Below are 13870 nucleotides of genomic sequence, written 5' to 3'. Positions count from 1 at the left end.
AAAGAAATCTCGTGCAAACCCAAACTGACGATGGCGAGGGCGTCGCGGAGGCACGGTGTACAACTGCCGTTCAGAAAGTTAGAGCTTTGGAACTAATGTTAGGCCAGATTGCCAACTATTGTCCAGTCATATCAAGGAGTACAATAGTGAGGAATTCAACTTCATTACTGTACATATGGCAATCATCATTATGGGTTTCAGTCAACTGGAGGTCATTTTCTTGACTTTGACGACATTCACTTAGGGGTAGATGAAAGAACAGAGGAGTTATACCAGCGTTTAACAGCATTTATTGAGGACAACATGCTTCAGCGCGACTCAGGTATTACTCATCACGGTGAGGAGATCCCAGAAGATGAGGAAGTATCACCTACTGTAGAGAATCTCATAGTATTGACATGGCTACGACTTCTACACAAAGACCTCCCTCGCTTAGTTAAGCAACGGTACGGAACCGAGTTACGTTCACGCACACTTGCCTCTATCAAACCTGAAATCTCTCAGGCTTTGGACTCATTGTTAGAGGAAATACGCACATCAGAAGATGTAAAGGTTATGCGATCTCAGGTCTCATCGCGTAGCCAGTATCCAAAGCGTTCTTTTCAGAATTCAAAATCTTGTCCGATCTGCACAGCAGCAAAACGGTCAAATGTAAACCACTTTTTGAGTGAGTGCAAATTTCTACCGGAGAGGGATCGCAAGTATATGATGAAGGCAAGACAGATCGCGCACATTTTTGATGATACACCCTTAAGTGATGAGGAGGATTTTTGCTCAAATACTGATGTGACAGACTTACCTGATAATAACACATCAGCAAGGCGAGTCCACGTTGAGGAATCTCCATACATGGATGCCTTCTTCCACCACCGGTGTGTTCACCTTACTCTCGATTCAGGGGCAACAGGCAACATGATTTCAGCCAATACAGCCAAGGTACTAGGTGTTTCTATCAACAAAAGCACTCAGTCTGCTAGACAGGCGGATGGAATGTCGAAACTGAACATTGTTGGTGAAACAAAGTTCACTGTGCACAGAGACAACAGAGAGCTGTATTTTGAAGGTCTTCTAGTAGAAAGCCTTGATGTTGAGATACTTGCTGGTATACCATTTTTGTCACATAATGACATTACCATACGCCCGGCACTGAAACGTATTATCTTTGCAGATAATACTCACCTGTGTTACAACTCAAATGACGACCAGGATATGCACACAGTGAGGAGAGCTGTTGTAGTGAGGGCTCCAGAGAGCACAACCACTGTTTGGCCTGGTGACTACTTGGAAGTACTGGTACCTGAGGAGTTCAGAACCGATAACTTTGTCGCTATCGAACCACGTGAGGACACTCGTCCATCTTGTTCATCACTATCAACATCATGGCCTCCCCCAAGTGTATTGCCATGTTTATCAGGTCGTGTTAGAATCCCTAATATGTCAAACAATCCTCAGAACTTAAGAAAACATGAACATTTTTGTTCTGTTCGTGCTGTGGTCACTACAGACTCTTCTGACATTACTCAACAACACACAGTAAATGTTCAATCACAAAATTCTTCATCTTCCTTCTCTGAGAATGTACAGGTCGACCCTCACAATATACTCCCCAAGGACACAAGCTATAAGTTCCATGCTTTACTACGACAATATAACAGTGTGTTCAGTCCCATTGGTGAAGGGTACAATGGTGCTTCAGGTCCATTCCAAGCTACAGTCAACATGGGTCCTGTACTCCCACCTCAACGGAAAGGACGATTGCCGCAATATTCCAAAGGTCGTCTTGTAGAGTTGCAACACATGTTCGATGATCTTGAACATAAAGGTGTATTCAAACGCCCAGAAGATGTAGGCATAAATGTCGAATCCCTGAACCCATCCTTCTTAGTCAAAAAGCCATCTGGAGGATACCGTCTTGTAACTTCATTTGGGGACGTAGGACACTACAGCAAACCCCAACCATCATTACTCCCTGATGTTGATTCTACCCTTCGACAAATCAGCCAATGGAAGTACCTCATCACCACTGACCTGTCCAGTGCCTTCTACCAAATTCCTCTGTCGAAGGATTCTATGAAGTATTGTGGGGTGGCAACGCCATTCGGTGGATTGAGGGTTTATGCACGATCAGCGATGGGAATGCCCGGTAGCGAGACTGCTTTGGAGGAACTCATGTGCCGTGTTCTCAGCGACCTTATTGAAAAGGGTATAGTAGCGAAACTTGCTGACGATTTATATTGTGGTGGATCATTCCCCTCTGAGTTGTTTGAAAACTGGCAGTTGGTCCTACAGGCTATGGATAAAAACAACTTGAAACTGTCCCCCAACAAGACATTCATTGCTCCACGTTCAGTAACTATTTTAGGATGGAAGTGGCAAGACGGGTCTATCCAAGCAACTCCTCGTCGCATTGCCACTCTGTCCTCCTGCATGTTTCCAACAACTGTTTCTGGACTACGGTCATTCATTGGAGCCTACAAAATACTGTCAGGGGTACTCCCACACTGTGCAGCAACAATAGGTCCTCTTGATTCTTTAACTGCAGGACGTCAGTCAAGTGATAGAGTTGCATGGACTGATGACCTAGTGGATGCCTTTCACTCTGCTCAAAATTCCTTAGCCATGAATAAAACAATCACTCTTCCACGTCCTGATGATGAGCTTTGGATTGTTACAGATGGCGCTTTAAGAAAACCAGGTATTGGCGCCACAATGTACCTTGTCCGAGATGGAAAAACGAAACTAGCCGGATTTTTCAGCCCCTAGTTGAAACCACTTTAGATATCTTGGATCCCATGTGAGGTTGAAGCATTGTCGATTGCTGCTGCCATCAGGAACTTCAGCCCATACTTGATACAATCATGCCACAAAACACATGTCCTCACAGATAGTAAACCTTGTGTACTTGCCTTTCGGAAATTGTGCAAGGGAGAGTTCTCAGCAAGTCCGAGGGTATCAACTTTCCTCTCTGTTGTAAGTCAGTATCAAGCCACAATAGATCACCTAGCAGGAACGTCTAACATTCCTTCAGATTTTGCCAGCAGAAATGCACCTGAGTGTTCTGACCAGTCTAGTCAAATATGCTCCTTCATTGAAACCATGGAAGACTCTGTCGTAAGAAGCACCACAGTTGAGGATATAATGTCCGGGAAAACCCGTCTGCCATTTATGACTCGCAGTACATTGCGATCATTACAGGGGGTATGTAATGATTTGAGGCGTACTCATGCTCACCTAGTTCAAGGCACATGCCCCTCCAAGAAACTGACCAATATCAAAGATATCAAACGTTATCTAGCTGTCGCCACTATGGCTAAAGACGCATTATTGGTCGTAAAGTATGCTGATCCCTTGCAACCGCCAAGAGAGTGTGTCATTATCCCCCGTAGGGTTATTGACGGTGTTGTAACTGCTTTACACCTCAAGTTAAACCATCCCTCAGCATATTAACTGAAAAAGGTTCTGCATAGATACTTTTATGCCCTTGATTTTGACAAAACAATTGAACGCATTTCAACAGCTTGTCATCAGTGTGCGGCTCTTAGACAGACACCAACAGTAAGAGTCGAACAATCAACATCCGAACCCCCCGAGGTGATAGGAATTGCCTACGCAGCTGATGTGATGCGCCGAGAGAGACAAATGATTTTTGTACTCAGAGAGTGTGTATCATCATATACAGTATCATGTCTCATTGAAGATGAGGAGGCATGTACCCTGCGTGATGCTCTTATTCACGTGTGTGTAGGCATGTGTCCACTTGATGGCCCTAGATGCGTCGTTCGTGTTGATCCTGCCCCAGGATTTCTCTCCTTGCAAAACGACCCCTTGCTGCTGAAGCACAGAATGTCACTTGAAATAGGCCGTGTTAAAAACGTTAACAAAAATCCAGTGACTGAGAAAGCTATTCAAGAATTGGAACTTGAAATTCTACGAACAGACCCGTCAAGGGGACCGATCTCATCAACAACCCTAGCTGTAGCTGTTGCCTCATTAAACACACGCATTCATCAAGGTGGTCTCTCAGCTCGAGAAGTTTGGACCCAACAAGACCAATTTTCTCACTTACAGATTCCCATGTCAGACAGAACATTAATATCCTCACAACACGAATCTCGCGTGAAAAACCACCCTCATAGTGTTAAAGACAAACCTGGAAGTGGCAACTTACCAACACACCAGGTCTTAAAGGTCGGGGACATTGTGTACTTGACATCAGATCGCTCTAAAGCTTGCTCTCGTTCACGGTATCTTGTCACCAATGTTGATGGCCCATGGTGCGATATACGCAAGTTTGTTGGCACACAGTTGCGAGACACCGCATATCGTGTCCAATCTTCAGATTGCTATCATGTCTCGCCAACCCTTCAAGGCTTCCAGAACCCCAAGTCAGCCAAAAGGACAATGATGAGTCCAACGAGTCAGTCATGGTAGACATTGAGCATACAGACAAGAGTCCACATCAGCCTTTAGAGGCTCCGCAAGAACGTGTCATGGTTCAACCTCTATTCAATCAAAATGGAAGCGAACCTCCACAATATCCATATCCTCCATCAGAGATAGTCCAGCCTCCAGAACCCATACAGGACAGTAGCCAACCTCCTACACCTAGCCGTCCAAAACGGGAAAGACGGAGACCCTCACATCTTCAAGATTTGTGTTAGATTTTTTAAATGTTTTTTTCTTCATTGGGGCAAAATAATCCCTTAGAACCTGATGTTAGTCTGTCCTATGACGGATCTAATACTGTGTTGTGTTTGCTTACAATTTCAGATGATTGAAACATAAATACTTGTGTTTGCGAGTACGCAAAAAGGGGCAGAATAATCCCCATGAACCTGAGGTAAGTCTGTCCAATGATGGTTCATCAGTACTCTCCTTTTTCAGTTTCTTTCAAAACATTGACTTTTTGGTGTGACTTTATGAACAAAAAGGGACTTACAGTGCATAATCAATAAGTATTTAATAAATTCAACAATCCTGGACTTTATAAAACAGGCAGTTATTTTGCAATTTCTACAACTATAAATGTCAATGATTGTCCATCCATTGGTTCAAACTCATTATCCTCCTGTAGAGAAGGAGAAAAGGTGGTCACGTCATCATTATTGTTTGTGGTTATTATAATGGCAAGTCTCCGGAGTTATCTCCCTTGCCCGGCCTCTGCACCGTCCGCCACACAGAAGTTTGACAAGCGTGTTCCTGGTGTGTAGGTATCGCATTGGGTGATAAGCAACGGTTCAACTGGCGACGCACACTAAGATTCTATACACTTCACAGTTTTGAATACTGTGGGAAATTCCCTGTTCGGTCATATCACCCACTGGCATTTTAGGCCAAGCAAAAATACTGAAAATGACCTATAAAAATTAGGTACATAGTAAACGTCGCCATTTTTTTACACAGTACTAAATCACCACTCAAAGCGTTGTTTACAGCATGTCTTGAAATTTAAATTTCGGATATTTACTCGGAAAAATGAATTTCGAAAATAGCATATTAGTGATCACGGGTATCTGTCTTATATTAAATCCCCAATGATCATTCTATATTGTGATATTAGAGACGTAACCCAGATTGCATTCAAAACACTTCGTTCATTTGACGTCACATCCGGCGTCGTTTAGGACTTCGTCTCTACTTTGACGTGACAGATCCGGGTACTAGTCATGCAAGTCATTTCCTGATTTGATCAGCTAAAAAAATAACGAATTGTTCGTTGCCCGTAAGTTGAATTATATTGCGATATAAAAGACAGGGCCAAGCTTACCTTAACTCTAAGCGTATTTGTGGCTTGCAACGCGCCCAAGGACTTGGTAAGCTGGGCCTCGTCTCTAATACCACAATATTGACGACGCGCATAGGGAGCCGGGAACCAGTTTAAATATAGGAGCCGGTACAGGCCAATGAGACGATGGCCATGAACGCCTTCGAAATATTAGACATACACTATGTTATGTAATTTTTCATTGGTCGCTATTTTAGACGAAGCGCTACCCTCCTTCAAAAGCCTCCACTGAGAAGCGCCACAAAAGACCTTTAAACTTTAAATTGTACTTAATTGTAGGAAATTAAATTTCCAAAACTATTTTCTTCATGCATTTTACGTGCATGATATCAGTATGTAAGAGAAATAATAGTGAACATAGTCTCGCGTATTCTTTGCATGAACATTTCGACGGTTTTCGAATACACCCCCCAAATTGTACCATGCGAGAAAAATATTTATTATACACTTGTAAGCAAACTTTGATCGAATAAAATATTCTCAGGTATTTGAACGAAATACGCATGTAGGAAATGTTTATATGTCGACATATGTAGAGCCACGCATACAATATAAATGTCGCATTGAAAATATTCCTAACTTTGCCTTTCCATTCCATGACGTCAAAAATGTTTATGTTTAGTGGGTTGGTGTTCCATTTAACTCGTAATACATATGATGTGACTCTTCTGACAAAATAGAAATGTGTTGTACGACTCGTATGTGGTTGCAATATATTCATAGGATGATTACGTTAAAATGATGAAACTTCTGTTGAAAACATTGAAATTGGAATAGAAAAGCAAAAAACCATGGCCGATGTTGATATATTCTAGCTATATTTTTTTAAGCAACATTCATATGCAATACATTTATTAATACCAACGAAATAAATCAATGTCCATTACTCAACAAATGGGCAGAATCATAATGGATGGTTTCTATTCATTCACAGTCATCACTTATAACTTTGTACAACGTTGTAGCTGAGTGACAGCAGTATGAAGGTGACATTCCTTTTCAAAGTGTTAATGTTGTCTAAGATTGCACCTGGGTGCGGTCAGGTATCGATTTTCTTTTAATTGTATGAATCCGCGTAGCACATCGGTTTTTCGATTCATACCTCAATGAACCGAAAAAAATACAGTCAATGCTTATAATTAAATTCGACAACGTAAAACATGTTTTATCTACAATAGTTTAACCCAAAACAGTTGCATATATCAAAACAGACAAAAATGACGGCATTGATGAACATTTCAGGTGTAGGAATACATACAGTGGCGTGACATGAATCAGGTGATCGTTTAATTTTTGCACATAACTTGACACGCCTACACAGTCAGTAGCCAATCAACGGAGAGTGGGATTAAAACAATGTTCATTTGACCTGTCAATTAAGGCAAAAGGCGAAAAGACTTGCAACAGTCCACAGGGCCACGTATAGCCATACTATACTGACTGTACTGGTTACACAACAGTCAGACTGTAACGAACCGGAAGAAATATGTCCGAGAGAAGGCGGCTGTTTCAAATAACATGGTCATTTCCTGCGTGATTCAAACATTACTTCTCTGATTACGGTAAAACAGTTGGAGAAATGCTAGTTAGAAATGAAACGCGAAGACATGAAAGTTGAACCGAGGCGAGCGGGAAAAAAAACTGGCAAGCGAGCCTGCACGTTTGCTGTTTCATTCATGCTCGGCCTTCGGTTTCAAAAGGTAGTTTGGACAATGAATATGCATTAAAGTCGCTAAATGTCCTGTGCATGACGATACACGTGAGCAGAAAGGGAATTCCCTCGACTCTAATATTGGGATTCCCCGACATTCCACAGTAATAAAAGTAGTGCACAGCGGTGGGCGTGGCTTAATTTTTTACATTCATTGGGAAATGAATGCAATAACACGTGACCAATTCAGCTAATCAGAATGCAGGAATTTCCATGAACACAACGAAAATTTAATTATACATGGATGGTATTTAGTAACTATTTACATAAATCAAACCTGTGATTATGTTGATAATTTTCAAGATCGTTGGAAAGATGGTTTGGGGTCTTATGCATCGAACCTTTTATTAATGCATTACAACTTTCCCCAAACAATCAGAGAGAAGAGGTTCTCTTACCTCGTCTCGGGAATTGCTGTCTTGCTGCATATGTCAATAGCATAATAAAGACATTTCTGCACATTGTACTGTTCATTATAACTGCATTGTCAAAAGTATGTGGCGAAACGTAAGGTAATGATGTAGCACTAAATAAAAGTCTTGTCCAAATTAAAAAAATGTGGTATACGACACTATAAACTTATTAATTTCTCATGTAAACAATGTAAACAAACAGGAGATTATCAAAGTTTAAATACAAACATTCAAAGTGAAATTAAATGTGTGAAAAAATGTATAAAAGATATGCAAAATGTACATAATAATGGGGAGTACCGCCGTACTAATCCGCCAGGGGCGTGCGTGTACTAGTGGTCATACTCTGTGACGGTTCCGCCATTAGAATGCGCTGCGAATCATTTAGCGCGAATTTCAAGTAGAGCCGTAGCCAAGTTTATGTGAATATGGCCAGCCAGTGCCTGCTATGGTCCGTGCCAAAACTCAAATGTGCGCTCTTTCAACGAAAAGCTTCGACAGCTGGAAGGAAACTTGAACTGATCGAGAGGTATGTAACCCATTTTTTTAGTTATCAAGTATGCTTACATTAATAATCTGCGATATGCACCGCAATTTCTACTAGGCCCTTTTCTTGCTTGTCAAATAAGTGCCATCTCTGTCACTGTCAGGCCTACTGTGACTGACAAAATCAACTATCGATATATTTCAGTTGTTGCCTTCCATTAAACCATGACCTACTGTATAGTTACCCATAACCAAAGTACTAACTGTGGCTCCCGGTCTCAGATTAAATAAATCCTCGATAAAAGATTCTTTGTTGCAACATCAACTCTTCTTACGGCCACGCGCCACTTTTGTTGCAGGTCGGGGTCTGAAGGGTATTTATGTCCTCCAATCTTATTTTTACAACCCGGAACAGAGCAGTATCTTGGCATAGCTGATAACGGTCGAGTGAATCTTCGATACGAGCCACTTTGAAAGCTGACTTCCGGTTGTGACTTATAACCACTAGTACATTTGCGCCACCTAGCGAGCAAATTGGGGCGGTGTCTCCCATTATAACTGTAAACAGCAGGATACAATGATCGTGTGGGCTTTCATTAAAGGGCAAGTTCACACGGAAAAGAACCTTTTTTTCTTGTACTTTTTCCACATTAAAAGTGTTAACATAGAAGTGTCATAGACAAAAATATAAAAACATCATATTTAATTAACATATTTTTTGCACTAAAACGATTTATATTTTTCACATTTACCAAGTGTTCTATTTCCATAACAAAAACACCATGGCTTATGTCCCTTGCAATATGACGTCATTGGTGCCAATTGATAAACATTATGACGTCATCATGCTTTGTTAGAGCCGCTTCACGTGATGTAGGTACAGTTTTGTGTAGACTGGTTCCCGGATCCTCCGCTTGGTGTCGCTGCACTTGTTCCGCTTTCCAATCAAAGGACCGGTATCGCCCACCATGAAACATCGTCTGCTACAACAAGATGGCGGCTGTCAAAATGCATTGGGCGAAGCTAGTGAGCTCTGGAAAATTGTAGTTTTCCAAGTAATGGAGGTGAGTATTGGTACCAACATAACGGCTATGGGATGCCAATGTATTCTTTGACTAATTTCGTGCAAATATTGACACGGCAGTGTTTTTTGTTTTAAATGGAGGACGATGAATCTCTTATGAATTTACCTTCTGAACAGATTATCATGAACTTCTTACGCAAGACAATTTAAGTTTCTGAGAAATTCTGTATGAAACTGCCGTGTTGTCAACTATCTGTTGCATGGACTATTACATATGCACTTATATTCATAATTCATATGCTTGTCATTTTGTCTGGTAGTACGAAATTGTCATTTCTAGGCAACAACATGACACGGCCAAAATGTCAATGATAACACATGAAACTGAATTTTGACCGAAATAATATCTAGAAATATTTTGTGAATAGTTTTGATGATTCCCGCATCAAAAAAATTAAAGGCAATGAAAGCACGAATAAATAGGTAGCTGCAAATATTTTATCGTGACAATAATTACGAAACGGGAATCATTTGAACTGGGCTATGTTTATGGTCAGATATGGTCATGTACCCTAATTTCGTGGGTATATTATTAAATTCCTGAGCATACTGAGGGACCATTTGATATTGGTGGGAGTGTGGGGTAGGGGATGGTGGCCTGTGTCTAGGATTGTGTTTGGAGACAAAATATATTATCAGCTACAGCTGAAATACCAGATATTCTTTTAATTACAACTATGAGACTAATCATGTTTTTATATGCCTCTTGCAACAATGTATTCTTTGTAGCAGTCAATTTCTTTTTTTCAACAGTTTGAAGCATGAATATTTTTTTCAAGCATATTTCAGGGACAATTTATTTTTGTCAATAAAATCCCAGCCCTACCACCAGAATACCAAATGGTTGGTCCCTTATTATATGTCTTGATTCAATCAAAGAATTAACAATATAAATATGATCAACTGATGAAAAATATCAGGACAATGAATAAATCGTCAAATGCTTCATATTCAATTGAAAGGACATTAAAGATCTGTCCATATTTATAGGGTCAGACTAGACTATTATTTTTAAATTATTGAAAAGTTGTATATAGTAATATTTAATTTTATTTATAAATATTTAATCATTTGATGTGACTTTTAAAATGTGTCCATCTGATGATCATGTTAACCAATGCATTACAATACATAAAGAGTCAGTTGAATAGGTTGCACTACTTTAACATGCAACAGGCCCTATGCAGGTACATATGATCTAATATGTTGTTGAATGCCTTTGTGAATATACTACATGTAAAGTAACTGTAATTACATCTGTTGTCTCCAGATTAACAGCAGGTGTCATGTAAGGCCATAGAATGTTTCCCGGATCCTCTGCTTGGTGTCGCTGCTCTTGCTCTGCTTTCCAAGGAATTAAAGGACCGTTATCGCCCACAATAAATTACGGTCTGCTAAAACAAGATGGTGGCTGACAAAACACATTGGGCAAGGCTTGAGAGCCTTGAAATATTGTAGTTTTCGCAGTAACAGAGGTGCGTATTAGTACCCACATAATGGCTTTTTGATGTCAGTGTATCTTTTGACTAATTTCATGCAAATATTGATACGACAGACTATTATTTTTTATTCATTTGAAAATTTCTTTATAGTAATATTTCTTTATATTTATTAATATTTAATCATTCATTACCATGTAATTATTAGTTGTATTCAAACTGCATACACATACATGTTTGTTTGTAGGAACTTGCATAAGAATGAAGTCATGACTGACCGAACCATAACATAATCATTGATACAAAGTTTAGGTGGTAAAGATTAAGACAAAGCAAACAGTATTGGCCATCCTGACAAGTTTTATATGAGACTCCCTACATTATTTTCTAAGTTTTGTTTTAAGCTGTTGACACAAATTTTGTATAAATATACTGATGTTGCACCATTTGCCTAAATTTAGAATATTTGAAAAAAAATAATATATAATATTTTGCAGGAACCATGCCATAATGGGAGATGGACTAGAGATGAGGAGAAATTTGACAGCTTGATGAGAGCAGGGGGGTGGAAAATATCAAATACAAAGAGTAGAAGGACTGTGCCGAAGACCAGAGAAATGGGTGTACAGACTGATGTAACTTTTGGGCCTATGATTGAAGTGACCTGGGCATGTAGCAGTCATGCACTTTATACCACTCATTCGCATTCCTTAATTAGATCTATGTTATCAAATGTATCAGTCAGTGAACCAGCCTCACCCGCCATACGCTCACAGACCTACCATGTCTCTGACATACCGTCAACCGATGCCACTTCTCCGTTGGTGCCCGAACAAAACTACTCGCAACCACTTATAGTCAGTGAACCAGCCGCACCTGCTATATGCTCACAGACCTGCCATGTCTCTGACATACCGTCAACTGATGCCACTTCTCCGTTGGTGCCTAAACAAAACTGCTTGCAACCACTTACAGTCAGTGAACCAGCTTCACCAGTTGTCTGTTGTTCAATTATGCTTGAGCATAACTAAGCAAATCAAAAGAGAACCCAAATCTTATCAAAGAAAAAGATTAAAAGACAGAAAAAAACATAATGTCAATTGGCAAAATTTCTTACCCACCAATCAAGAAATGTTCCTGGAAGAGTATCTTTGACTCATCTGGTCAAACTGGTATTCATGTACAACAAAATGAATAAATGCTCAATTATCGCATTAAGAGATTTCTTTGCCATTTGGCATGGATACTTTCACAAGTTCAGGAAAAAGCTGAGATGGGTTATCAATTTGCAAATGTTTGTAAATGAGGTTACTGTTCACTAGTTGTATATTTTCACCATATATTTGGGGGCCATTCAAATGTGGATTGTGTGATATTAATTCTGTGATCATGTTGTACTGTTGTTTTGTGCAGTATCGAAGAAAGATATTTGTTTTATAACTATTTATTCTTATAACTAATATCAATCCCAGCTGTATTTCGTGGCAAAAACATACCTATTCTGTGACTAGAATTTCACTTTCAAAATTGTTTTTAGTGACAATGTTGAATGATGATCACTAGTGTAAACATACAGACATAAGCAATAATACATAATTCACATTTACTGTGAAACAAAATCAGGATATTGAGATTATGTTACCATTTCTCAAACGAAAAATGTTTAAAAGACTGTTTGTAAATTGTTTTTACATTTCCATTTGTCATACTAAACTTGGCATTTAAGAACAATATGTTTTCTAAACATTGGTGAATGGAGAATAAGAAAAGTAAGCAATATTTTCTATGATTTCACTAACAAATGTGATTATTATCACATATCTTAAGAGTTGATGAGATGAATGGTAACTGTTCAAATTTGGGATTTGTCACGTCATGATTATTTGTAACTACCGTATTCGACGTAATAAGCGCCCACGGCGATATTTGCTAATATATTGGCTAGTGAACAATCTCAGTTAGCATCCCTTCCAATTGATTAATGTACACAAGACTTATTTACTTGTGTATAATATGCACTCGTATGTCATATGCACCTTTAATTATGGGCAATTAAATCCTGGAAAAATGTATCTGTTGTATATAAACATTTCAGGCTGTCCGCATAAACCACGAAATTTACGATCTTTCAACTCAAAATAATATCCTAATAAGAGCTCCCTATTTCTAATTTTGAGAGCGCCCTGGGCGCTTATTACGTCAAATATGGTAACCTCTGTAATTGTCAAAGTGCTTCGCTACATGAATTGCCTCGCTACATGAATTGCCTTAGCTTATCAAACCATACTGTAGATTGTACATGTTGTAGTGTGTATATTCGAAAATATATTGAAAGATTTCTGAGTGCAATTGTTGTGGTGTTAATTTTCTTCTTGAGATGACAGTATACTGTACTAGTACTACTACTTTGGATGTACTTCACATTTCCAATAGCATTAAGAATATTATTAAATTCATATGTATGTATGTGTGAAACTATTGAACTACATTGTACATGGAAAACATTATTTTTGTCCAGTGGTCAATCATGTGCAGAAAGTCTAATAACAAATAATCTATAACCCTTTTGGGAGGTATTTTCCCTTTTGACCCTTGTAAGTAATGTTGATGCCCTTTAGATTATAGGTTGCTGCATTGTATGCAAAACCACAGACCTATATACAAGTTATACAAGTCCATGGCTATACTTAATCTTAGATCTCCATGTCTACATCAGTGTTATCAAATGACTCAATGTACTAAATGTTAGTTCGGATACTATTAAATAGATTTAATAGAGATTAGGGAAATGTTTCCGAAACATGTCAAGTTTTCATAAATTGGGTATCAACAAAGTGTATCGATACCTCGCTGGTGTATACTGTTTTGTTTATAAATCTATTTTGATTGCAAATTTCACCTGCCAGGAGTTTCAGCTGCAATTAGAGGATTCACTATGCACAAAGCCTGCTG

At 39.2% G+C, this 13870-nt stretch overlaps 1 protein-coding gene, 1 long non-coding RNA gene and 1 pseudogene across 2 annotated transcripts in view; all 3 read left to right on the top strand.

Annotated features, from left to right (window-relative positions):
* The first annotated feature begins 303 nt into the window (after positions 1-303).
* On the top strand, positions 304-4431 carry LOC139461608 (uncharacterized; annotated as a pseudogene).
* Positions 4432-5181: 750 nt separating this feature from the next.
* LOC139461983 (egg-lysin) overlaps positions 5182-13870 on the top strand; it is a 33822-nt gene continuing 25133 nt past the window's right edge. Inside the window, exon 1 of the mRNA XM_071243475.1 lies at positions 5182-5206. The gene's annotated coding sequence lies outside the window, so the exon portion shown is untranslated. The remainder of the gene's footprint in view (positions 5207-13870) is intronic.
* LOC139461982 (uncharacterized) lies at positions 9293-12339 on the top strand. The gene is made up of 3 exons (XR_011653009.1): positions 9293-9459; positions 10750-10954; positions 11416-12339. It is a non-coding gene; the product is annotated as an uncharacterized lncRNA (long non-coding RNA).

The sequence above is a fragment of the Haliotis cracherodii genome, unplaced genomic scaffold (genome assembly GCF_022045235.1).
Source record: "Haliotis cracherodii isolate W230 unplaced genomic scaffold, xgHalCrac1.p SCAF_15, whole genome shotgun sequence".
Classification (NCBI taxonomy): domain Eukaryota; kingdom Metazoa; phylum Mollusca; class Gastropoda; order Lepetellida; family Haliotidae; genus Haliotis; species Haliotis cracherodii.
Note: the sequence above shows the minus strand (reverse complement) of the source record. Positions and strands in the feature narration are given on the sequence as shown.